The sequence below is a fragment of the Equus caballus genome, chromosome 20, assembly GCF_041296265.1.
Source record: "Equus caballus isolate H_3958 breed thoroughbred chromosome 20, TB-T2T, whole genome shotgun sequence".
Lineage (NCBI taxonomy): Eukaryota > Metazoa > Chordata > Mammalia > Perissodactyla > Equidae > Equus > Equus caballus.
In genome coordinates this window covers 2,213,111-2,225,061 of record NC_091703.1, presented here as the reverse complement: position 1 = coordinate 2,225,061, position 11,951 = coordinate 2,213,111, and the positions used below count along the sequence as shown (strand labels likewise).

At 41.6% G+C, this 11,951-nt stretch overlaps 1 long non-coding RNA gene across 1 annotated transcript; it reads right to left on the bottom strand.

Moving 5' to 3' along the window:
* Positions 1-5,226: 5,226 nt before the first annotated feature.
* LOC138919305 (uncharacterized) lies at positions 5,227-8,930 on the bottom strand. The gene is made up of 2 exons (XR_011429370.1): positions 8,871-8,930; positions 5,227-5,454 (listed from the first exon to the last, which is right to left on the bottom strand). It is a non-coding gene; the product is annotated as an uncharacterized lncRNA (long non-coding RNA).
* Between the last annotated feature and the right edge of the window lie 3,021 nt (positions 8,931-11,951).

The window sequence follows — 11,951 nt, the reverse complement described above, 5'->3', positions numbered from 1 at the left end:
CATGGTGTTCAATAAAAGTCAAATGCTATTTTTTTGTGGTTAAAGAGTAAAATTGAGGAAAAGGTCAAAAGAGGGGAAAAATAGTTTATCTGAGACTTGAGCAGGTTAAGAAACAGAATTCTATTTTGAGATTTGACATAATAACGGTTTTCAAGATTTTATAAAACTTCACTAAAATTTATTCTCTAAACTGGCAAAATCACTATCTTCTAACAAAAAGAATGTAGAAAAGGAAGCAGTTTTCTTTGTTCCCGATGGGAAGGTGAATCGGTAAAGCAACTACAGAGGAAAATTTGGTATCACTTCTCAAACTGCAGAAGCACATACCCTCTGATCCAGCAATTCTATTTCTAGGAATTTATGCTAAAGATGTACTTGTACAGGTGTGAAATAATCTGTGTACAGAGTTATTTATTGAAGCAATATTTGTTCCAGCAAAGGATTTGGAAACAACTTAAATCCCCGTTAGCTCAAGTCTGCTTAAATAATGGCAGTACCCATGTGTGCAGACAGAGCCCGCTGGAACAGCAGTAGCCATAATAAAGAACGAGAAAGTTGATAGAGAAGGATTACTAAGAAATACTTGTTAAGTGAAAAATGAAAAGTGCAGAAATGTTTATGGTGTGCTGAGTTTTTTGTAAAGAAGAGGAGGGAAAGCACGCATAAACCACTTTTGCTCATATATGTGTGAACATCTAAAGTGTCTCTGGATTTACGTCTAAGAATTTGAGAACCTGATGCTCTTGGGAGGGGAACTGACAGCTGGGGGTGGAGGCGAGAGAAATACTTTTCATTGTATACCATTTTGTATCTTTTGAATTTTGAACGTTATTTACTTTTTTAATTAAATAAAAATGGATCAAAGTGAAATTGTGCAGTAAAGGGTTAAACCAGCAGGTCTGGGTCATCCAGACCTGTACTTTCCAAAGGGAAGTGGGGGCCCCTGCCGGGCTCCTAGGAGATAACCTCGAAGCCCTTAGAAGGTCCTGTCAGTTAACAGTGTCTTTGTTTACATGAGCCTGCATCGGATGGTTTATGCTGATACTCTGCCTTATGGTGGGGGCCTCGGGCCACCTGGCATCAGCTTGACCTCTCGAGGGACTGGAGACCAAAGTCAGCCAGGCGGGCAGTAAGCCCTGTCTACAAGACTGAGCCCCCCTAAAAGCCCTGGACATCAAGACTTGGGTGAGCTTCCCTGGTTGGCAATCCTCTCTGTGTGTTGTCACACATCATTGCTGCGAGAATTAAACACTATCAGTCAGACTCCACTGGGAGGGGATGCCCGAAAGCTCGTGCTTGCCTTCTGCATTCTGCCCCATGTGCCCTTTTCTGTTGCTGATTTTAATATGCGTCCTTTTGCTGTAATAAATTGTAACCATGAAGGTAGCAGCTTTGCCAAATTCTATGAGTCCTAATGAATAACTGAACCTAAGAGTGGTCTTGGGGACCTCTCCAACAACATTTAATTCTTTATTTGTTAGATCTTTAGTACAAAATTCCTGGTGTAATTTAAACCTATAGTTTACTTGTTTCTGATCCAATTACAATGTATTGTTCTACTTGGGGCCTCCCACCAGAACTTGCCAAATAGAAGTTTGCAGTTTCTCTTTCACATGAACACACGCACACACTAAATATGAAAACAACATGCCCCTAAAAGTTAAACAGCTATTTCCAAAGGAGTCTTGATTAATGAATCAGTGACAACCAGGAGAATGGTCTCGAGTAGCATTTAATTGAAAACTGGCACATAGACCCACAGCGACCATCTGCTGTATCAAGTGTGAGGAAGATAGAATGCTCAGAGTATATTAGATGACACATTAAGGAATTATGAATGTTCTCTGATAGGCTGCAATTAGAGCCTTAAACCAACAAGATGAAATAGAAGAAGTATCAAAAAAGTTCTGCATATAAATTAAAACAAAAAGATGTGAGTAGAGGAGAACTCAAGTAACAGCATTGATGTAGCTAAGAACGGGAAGATTTTAGTGACCAAAAGCTCCCAGCGAATGAATAATGAGGATAACAAAAAAGATGACATGGCCTGAAGTTGAACTAATGGAAGAGTAACGTCCACATGAAGAGAAGAAATGCCAGGCGGCCCAGTGTGACCCGACCGGGCCTGAAGAACTGTGTTTAGTTCTTGGCCTGACTGCCAAACGTCCACAGGAGGGCACGGGTACTTGTGAGGAGTCCGGGAGCTATGATGCTTGAGAAATGGCAGACAGCAGTTGAGAAAACAAATGTGAGACAGTATAGGACATTACAGAAGCAGGCCAAGTGGAGGGAAAGGTCTAGAAGACGCCTCTGCTCCTCAGAGTCAGCCAGCCGTTGGTTGACTTGGCAGAGTGAAGACCTGGGGTCAGCAATCTTCCTGTTCATGAAGAGTAGCTAGGATCTGGATTACATGAAATCTTCCCAACTTTACATGGTGGCAACTATCCTAAAAACCAAAACGCACTGCAGAAGGAATGGAATCCCCAACAGGGGTCAATTTGCAACCTCTGTTGCATTTAAATATCTGAAGGGCCATGTGCCCAAGAGAACATAGACAGGCTCTGGGTTAATCCATGGGTGGAAGCTACATGGAGATCAGTTCTGATCACAGTGTAAGGAGCAACTTTCTGACAATTACGTCTGGACAACAGTGGAATACACTGTTCTTTCTTGGAGTAAGGTGCATGTGCTCACTGGAGACCAGCAGACAGCACACAGGTGGCCTTCTCTCAGCTATGTGGCAGGCAAGACAGGACATGATGGTGTCTCAGGCTCCTCCCACGCTGAGTCTGTAAGTCCACGTACATACAACAGGCTGCAATCTGGATTACAAAACGAATATACAGTTGTTTATAAAGAGCCAGTGAGTGCAAAGTGCCCCCGAGGCTGCTCCAAGAAGCAGTTGTCACTGGACACGGATCAGTAAAGTGACCTGGGTAAAGAATAAGTTTGAAACATTTTCCTCTCAAACTTGTCTTCATTTTAAAAAAAAAGCCAAAAACTTTCACTATTGCTTTTTGGCTACCCGGTTAAAACAAAGCAGAGATGTGAGTTCAAGGTTTATTGTTCACCATTAAAAAAGGAATCAGCTGTGGTTATATACTTCCTGTAATAGAGTGAGCTTTAAAATGAAAGTGTCCGTTGCACAGCCTGAATAGTCAATAAATCAATTTGTGTGTATCTGTGTCGGTGTCAGGTTTGTTGCTCACACCACCCTACGATGATCACACCTTGAAGAACTGTCTCAGTGAGCGTCCTTCGGGGAGCTGCAGTGTGCCTTATTCACGTGCTGGTTTCCGTGAAAGCGCGAGAAAGGCAAATACGTAGAAGCACTTATCTCCACAGATGAATTACTGGTTCACTCCCGTTTCCTTCCACTGAGATGGAAACTGTTTTGCTGAGTGCAGTATGCCTGGCACCTAGAACAGCACAGAGCACGTGCTCAATAAATTACTATTGAAAGAATTCTAACACTTATTTGAAAGAAACTCTTCTGCCTTCAGCTTCCTAGCTACCAACTTTGATGCTAGAGACAAACAACGTGAAAAATCCCTCAAATCAAAAGAGGCACCAGGTTACACAGTAGGAAAAGGGAAGGGGAGAGGAAGAGAGGAACACTCTTCATGCCCATAGAGGGACATTTGGTCTCCAGCCCCATCATCATTGCTGCTGCAGGCTGGAGCTGGGCTCAAGGCCTCTTTTTCCTTTTTTTTAAAGGTATGCTTTTTGGTGAGGAAGACTGGCCCTGAGCTAACATCTGTTGCCAATTTTCCTCTTTTTTTTCTTCTTCCCTAAGCCCCAGTACACAGCTGTATATCCTAATTGTAAACCATTCTAGTTCTTCTATGTGGGACACTGCTTCAGCATAGCTTATGAGTGGTTCTAGGTCCACGCCCAGGATCTGAACTGGCAAACCCTGGGCCGCTGAAGCCAAGCGCCTGAACTTAACCACAAGGCCACTGGGCCAGGCCCTCATGACCTCTTTTGGTGAGGCCGTAGTGCTGGTGGCAGAGCATTTGTTGAGGAGGTGGGATTTAAATGCATGCACAGTCTTTTCAAAGTATTATTTAAAACTTTTACTGGGCTTTCAAATTTTTGTGTCCTATGGGCAAAGGCCCATTAGGCAAAGCCTAGTTTCAGTTTTGGCCCACAATAACATTCTAAGTGACCTCCTGGAATGATCAATCAAAGGGAGATATCTCCCTGTCCCTACCTGCTCCTGCCTTGGCCTGGGGAAAGGGAACTTCTGACCTTTCAGAATTATTGGAAAGAACTTTTTCCTTCTCCTCTTCATCTGCTCTCTAACTTCTCAGCAAGACTGACTACTTGCACTACCCATTACAGGTCAGAATCAATGAACAAAGGTCACTGCTCTCATTCCCCCCTCCTTGGTAGGCCCTCTCTCTCTCATAATTTTTTTAAACAGCCCAGCCACAGGATGCACCTGTCTTCCTCACCTCCTGGGGTAAGCCCAGGAAGCCAGGTGCTGCCCTTGCCACAGGAGGCCTACAGCTGTCCTGTCTGCAAGTGAGCAGTAAATTAAGTTGAAGATTTGGACCTTGGGTCAAAGTCCAAGGTTGGATTAAAAATCCAACCTTACCAGCAACAAAGTCAATATGTTGATCCATATCTGACTTCTGTTTCTGTTTGTCAACTAATTCACAAAGCCATAGCAGGAAAAGGGTGTGATAAAGTAGCATTCTTGGGGCTGGCCCTGTGGCTGAGTGGTTAAGTTCGCGCGCTCCACAGCAGGCGGCCCAGTGTTTCGTTGATTCGAATCCTGGGTGCGGACATGGCACTGCTCATAGAGCCACGCTGAGGCAGTGTCCCATATGCCACAACTAGAAGGACCCACAAAGAAGAATATACAACTATGTACCAGGGGGCTTTGGGGAGAAAAAGGAAAAAAATTAAATCTTTAAAAAAAAAAAGAAAGTAGCATTCTCGAACTCCAAAAACAATAATGGACTTGATTTTCCTCAAAAATAAAAGATATTTGAAAGTTAAAACTAAAGATTAGCTAATTCTTTTACATAACAATTCTGCGAGATTTTACTGAGGCTTAAATCAGGGCATGCCAGGTTTGCATTCAGAGACACAGGGGGCTTTCATCTGTTCTGGTCTGGAAGGCAAGTGTTGGGGGTCTCTGTGGGAGCCTAATTGTCGGTGCCTTTGATTCCCACCTGAGGCTTGAACCAATTAAGAAATGACAGATGAGTTGGTAACTATTAATGAAAGGATAGCTTATATTTGCAGTGTGTGAATGTCCCCACCCAGTCATGGGCAATGTCGGTGGTCTCCCATCGTGAGAAGTCTGTCTCTGCAAGACCTACAGCAGGGAAGAGCAGTAGGGAATGCAGACTTCCCATGAGCATCTTGTTGCGAGGAGGGAGGCAGAAGGGCACAGCTGCACATATCAGCTTCTCCTTTCCAACTCCATCAGGGGGGCAGGAGCTGAACGGTAGAAAGCAACCAAGAGTGTTACACTAATAGATGTCCTTCCATGCGGAAGGTAGCATCAGGAGTGGGTAATAAACAGTCCCCCTTCAACAACACAAATGGAGGTGAGGAGCAGTGCAGACCATTTACCAGTCATCCCCACATGCTGAGTACTTGGCTGGTTCTGAGCCGGGAACAAGAGGTCGGCACAATTGAGGCTGACGGGAAACGTGGAGAGAAGTGCTCCACACTGCTCACTGGCTGGCTCACTAGCACGCTTTGCCTTTTTAAATGAGGTATAAGTTACATACAGTAAAGTCCATAATATTTTAGTCCTTTTATATCTAGAACTCATAGAAGCTCCAACAGATGGAGATATAAAACATTTTCTGTACCACTTTTAAAAGACTTGGCCTACACCTTCTGCTGTCCTGAGGAATATCCTAGAAGCCCTTCCCAGCACCCAATAGCCAAGCCCACAGATGAGTTTTTAAATGCAAAAAATTAATTTTTACACCATCAACACTCAGTTCCATAATACAATTTTCTTTCCATACTGGCATTTATCTTACACATATAATCTTTAATCGTACCCACTTTATCAATTCTAGCAATAGTTTCCATTTTTAAGCATTGAAAAATTAAGCTTTTAAGCTTAAAAAATTCTGTTTATCAAGAGATGCTCTTCTTCCAGGGAAGTGATTACCTGGCCCAGGCGCTGGCTTCCTCTTAAACAGAAATTGGAAGTTTTCTTTCCCCCGTGGTGACAGCGTCGGAATGAGAATTACCTCACCAAGGGGAGATTTCTCATGATTAGTCAACCAGAAACAGTCAGAGCAAGATAAAATGAATTTTCAAAAGGAAACCACTTCTCCAGGAAGTATTTTTTTTAGAATACATTTAGTATTTTAGAGGAAAATGTATTGGCTTCATAAATGGGTATGTTGTCCTTCAATAAAGCAAGTGCAAATATTAGGTTGAAAAATTTCTTACGAACTTTTTTCCCTAAGGAATTTTACACCTAAGTTAAAATGTAAAATTATGGATTTAAGGCATTCAGCTTAAACTGTTTTTTAAAGATAAAATTCCCAAATCCAGTCAGCCTTCCGTCCCTGAGTGTTCCCCATCCGCAGATTCAACCAACCGCACATCAACTGGCCTACGATGGCTCTGTCTGTCCTGAAGGTGTACACACTTTTCTTTGTCATTATTCCCTAAACAGTACAGTATAACAACTATCTACATAGCATTTACACTGTATTAAGTATTATAAGTAATCTAGAGATGATTTAAAGTACACAGCAGGGAGGATGTGTGTGGGTTACACGCAAATACTACACCATCTTATATAAAGGACTTGAGCATCCTTGGTTTTTGGTATCTGTGGAGGTCCTAGAACCTACCCAAGGGACACTGTCTTTCTTCCCTTTAGAAGGCCCCGTGAGCTATGAAATAGTTGATATCTGGGGAAAGGATACCTCTGTCACAAATTATATACACTATATATATATATATATATATTTTAATATTAAATGAAATGATATATCCATTTATAGAAATATATTACATAAATATTTATATAAATATATATAATAAATACAATTTGACATAAAATATTACATCTCTCCTACCACTGTATGTTAGTACACTGAACAGCTGCTGACAGTATGAGTACTGGCCTGTGAGCCTCGGTCGGGCACCCGCACAGGGCCACAGGGCTCAGGTCTGTATGACCCAGCTTTGACATAGCACTTGTCAGCCAGGCCTGGGAGAATGAGAGCACCCAAGTACAAATCAGGTCAAAATATCATCACGGTAGCACCAATCTAGATAACACAAAGCAAGTGACTTGATGCACACACAAGGCTCAGCTACGAGCGTGTCCATGTCAGAGCCAGACTTGTGTTTACTACATCAGTAATAATTAAACTGCCATGGCCTTCATTTATGCATTTGCTCTTGGTTCTCCTGTTCAGCTCTGAATGACAGAACAGCCTTTAGGTGTTGTATACGCGTAAACTTAGTGGCAACTAAAGACTGATTCTCCAGAACACTGAGCTAGGGCACTCTGCCTCTGGCTGGCAGCACACGCGTAGTTGAGTTTCTTCTGTAAAATTAGGGAAAAGGATGAGATGCTGGAGAAACGCACAGCGTCTGGTGTCAAGTTTCACTGTCTACTAGGAAATTTTATTTCAAAATTGTGTGACTTGCTCTCTTGGGCTAATATTCTTTCAGTCTTTTGTTAAAGGCAAAAGTGAGGTTCATTTGGTAAGCCTTTCTCTATAATTTTACTTTTAGTTGATTGTATTCATTTGTGCATTCATTCAAAAGGCATGTACTGAGTACACACTCTGGGCTAGAGCCAGGCACGGACAGACATTGATCACAGGCCTCTGTCAGAGCTGGAGGCCAGGATACCCATCCCATTCTCATGGTAAAAGGACAAATGGCTGTGTTTGTGTGACATAACCTCCCAACCTCCACTCCAACTTGGCCACAGTAGACAGGATGGGAGGGAAGGAGTGGCTGACACAAAATTGGCCAATCACAATTCTTTTCTAGAAATTCGGAATTGAGACTGAGAGAGAAAGAGTTTGTCTCTCTCCATATAAAGCAGTGTAGACATCAAAGCCATTTTCTGCCAAGTAGTATCTACTGCACAAATGAAGAATGGAGCAGGCTGACAAGGAGAAGTGGAGATAAAGACGGAGAGGTGACCTCTGTGTTCCCCTCCACACCCAAGTTAACATCTCTTACTGAGTCCCAGTTGTACCCCTGCTATGACTTCCATGAAATACTCCATAGCCCTGTGTTCTTACAATAAATCTCCCCTTTTGCTCAAGTAAGCTCCAGTGTGCTTCTGTTGCTTACAATCAAAAGTCTTAACGTGGTGTCCTTGCCCATAAGTGGATCTCAACTTAGTAAGACAGACTGAAAAATACACCACACAATGCTCACAGTGAGGCAGCACTCTGAATTTCATTCTTCCCTGTATCCTTGGCACACTGTAGGAGCTCAGTGGAATGCATGTTGACTCTACAACTAAATGAGTGAAGTGAGAGCAGTGGGAACTTGAACAGGTTACTTAACCACTCTTTCCCCAGGTTCCCCATCTGAAAGAGCCCTCAGAAATTGTTTGGTTTAAGTGTTTATTCTACAGAAGAGGAAGCTGAGGCTCAGAGAGGTAAAAACTATTTGCCCAAGGTCACACAGCTAGCTAGCAGCAGAACTGAAACTTCAATTCACGTCTCCAAGCTCAGTATTCTTTCCACCACCCTGTGATACTCCCTTCCTGAGGAACCAGCTTTCATTGACCTCAATGGATAACGCAGCCCAAAGCCCCCAAAGTCTGCCTCCCCTCTTTAAAACTTCCTCAGTGTGGGTTCATAGTTCAGCCATCATGTAGAAAAGCTCTCGAAAAGGAAACTCACCGTGTTGAACATCACTGGGCTTGGCTAGCCACAGACACTATTCAACCAGTGGAGGAGGAGTTGCCCATAGCTGGCGTGTCATGAAAAGACCCAACATGAGGTAACCAAGACAACCCACAGAAGTACTTCTCTATGTCACTGTCCAGTGAGATGGGGTTTGTCTCTGCCCTTGCCAGTCATAAGAATAAATGAAGAATTGATTATCCCAACAACAGATGAGCAAAAACAGTGATATGAAAGGCATGTCTGAGAGGGACCAGGGAAGGACTTAAAAATAAAACAAAACAAATCGACCTGCTAATTAAGAGACATAAAGAAAAAAACTGCATTAAAAAGGAAGGCAAGGGAATGATGAACACAGGATTTATGATGGAGGTTACCATCCTAAATGTTGGGTGGCGAGAGACAGAGATATAGATGGGAGGCGACTAGAGCACTAGAATGAAATTACTGCCACAGTACTGGCTTTGGTACTGATGGTGATGAGTGGTGGGTTTATGGGTTTTTTTTTTTCTACATTATTAAAAATAAATGAGTAAATTAATAAAAGAAGGTCACATATGGACTAATGGTGAGAGTGTGTCATGAACCAAGAATTATGAATAATCTAATTTTGTGCAACTAAGTTCCATGGACAAGAATGAAAGGGGAAAAGAAAGAGTAATTATTGTGTCCAAGTAATGTCTTGTTATTTGTCTCAAACCAGAAAATAAACATTTCATGGCATTCTAAGTATTTTTGAGTTTTGTTATTATTTTACATTTTGTGACAATTACTTTGTCACTGTCTGGTAGAAAATGAAAGTCTCTTTAATTTGTTTAATATCTGAGTTAAGCTCTGCATGCTGATAAGTGAGTGTCAGCCTTACTTTATAGAGCACTTTATTAGAAGCAGTGATGCCTGCCCTACCATTCTAGAATAAGACACCCTAAGATAAATGTGGGCTTCCTGTGTGTTGCTTACAATATCAGATTGACATGCTGCAACTGCTTTAGTTTCAGCTATAAAATAATTGAGGGTAGACTTTTTCAGGTACTTTAATGTTTTTTAAATGTACAACATATGTTTCTAAGACTTTCTAAACAGGATTCAGGAAGCAACCAGAACTAAGAAGAGAAACAGGAGCCAACTGATGAAGAAAGATGGAGATGAGCTTTGAATAGCAACAAAGCTGCCTTGTTGGTGCTCTGTGTTTTAGTGTTAGGTGATTGCTTGCCAAGTGATGAAATGAAAACTCATGTTCCGTAATCCACTTCAAGGTCACTGCTTTGTTAAAAACACTAACATAGATAAAACAAATCTGGTAAAATATTAAGATTTGGGGACCTCTGGTGAGGAAATATGGGGATGCTCTTTGCTATTTCTGCACAACTTTTTGTAAGTCTGAAATATTTCAAAATTACAAATCTATGAGGAAATAAATAAGACAAAAATTTAATATAGGCGTTGAAATGCCAAAGGAGCAAGACTGCCAATCAATTAGAAAGGTTCATTCAAAAACTTAGACATCAGTAATCAAATATTATGATTATGATTATTATTATTATTACTTATTTTTTTTAGGAAGATTAACCCTGAGCTAACATCTGCCATCAATCTTACTCTTTCTGCTGAGGAGGATTGGCCCTGAGCTAACATCCGTGCCCAACTCCTTCTCCTTTATATGTGGGACGCCTGCTGCAGCATGGCCTGTTAAGTGGTGTTAGGCCTGCACTCGGGATCCAAACGGGCAAAGCCCAGGCCACTGAAGCAGAGCATGCAAACTTAACCACTGTGCCACCAGGCCAGCCCCTCAAATATTATCTTTATAAAGATAAGAGAACAACAACTTTTCAGAGAATGTAAGAGAAATTATAGAATTGACTTTAAGTGATTATCCCAGTGTTATACACAATTAACTACAAAACCGCAAGCTAGAGTCCAGATCATGGAGAGACTGCTGGTCTTCCTTCAATGACCTAATAGTCATGCAGTGGTGAGGAGCATTTGGAATGAATTCAGATGCAGTGAAATTCTTCAGTGAGCAACTATTAGATAATTTCTGTGCAATCAAATCCCCAAAATGAATAAAGATAAGAAATAGAAACTTCTTGGTAAATAAAACGTCACGGTACAGGGGTAGATGAGACAGAGTTGGAGGAAATGGCCTGCAAAAAGGTTGTTAAACCCCTAAAAAGAAAAGGTACTGCCCATGGCCATTGGAAAACTCAAGTCCTGAGATGGGGCAATGCTAGGGAAGTGCTAACTTTGCTCAAATAGTTTTTCTCACAGCAGTTTGAACACAGGTTTAAGGAATACTTTTGGTGGTGATGATGGTGGCTAGTTTTTGGTTTTTATCCCCATTAGGGGATAAATAATTCATCTCCTTCTAGTAACAGCAGAATTGAGGCCTCCGTCACAGGATGAAATGATGGATTACGCCCCCTCTGCTCAATAGCTCTGGAATTAATATGAGAATCATAATCTTTTCCTACCTAGTTCTTTGTGAAAGCGGTTCTCCATCAATAAATGTGAGATTTGATTCAGAAAGAAAGGAAAGAAACTTGCAATTAACTTTCATGGAAGAAATAGTATTTCTCTTCCCCTGAACAATTCTAAAGAGGAAGGAAATGTGGGACTTTATGTTCTCAATTCTGCTGAAGTTATGAGTCATCACACCTTGCTGACGGTTCCTCACTGTGAGAGCTTTGAGATGCCATGTGGGCCAGGCCCATTACTGAAGTTTGATATGTCTACTTTTTATTCATGTGGCCCTTGCAGCATAGACTCAAATCCTCCTGGAGCAGTCTTTCCCTGCCCCCCACTCTCTTATGTTTCTCTATAGTTGAATAGTTTTCCAGAGGAGTAGCAGTAGCTAGAAGGAGGCCAGATATATGAAAAGAAACCATGGAAGCAGAATCTAAAGGAATCTGCAATGCATAACAAGATAATATTTTTTCTTATTCATTTTTCCTATAGTCACTGTCAAGGGAATGAACCTAATTAATAAGGAGAATACGTAGATGAGAGGGAGGGAGAGAAGTTCCAAATTAACCTTTTCCTTATAACCTGTGTGCACCAGAAACAAACTATCAAAATTGA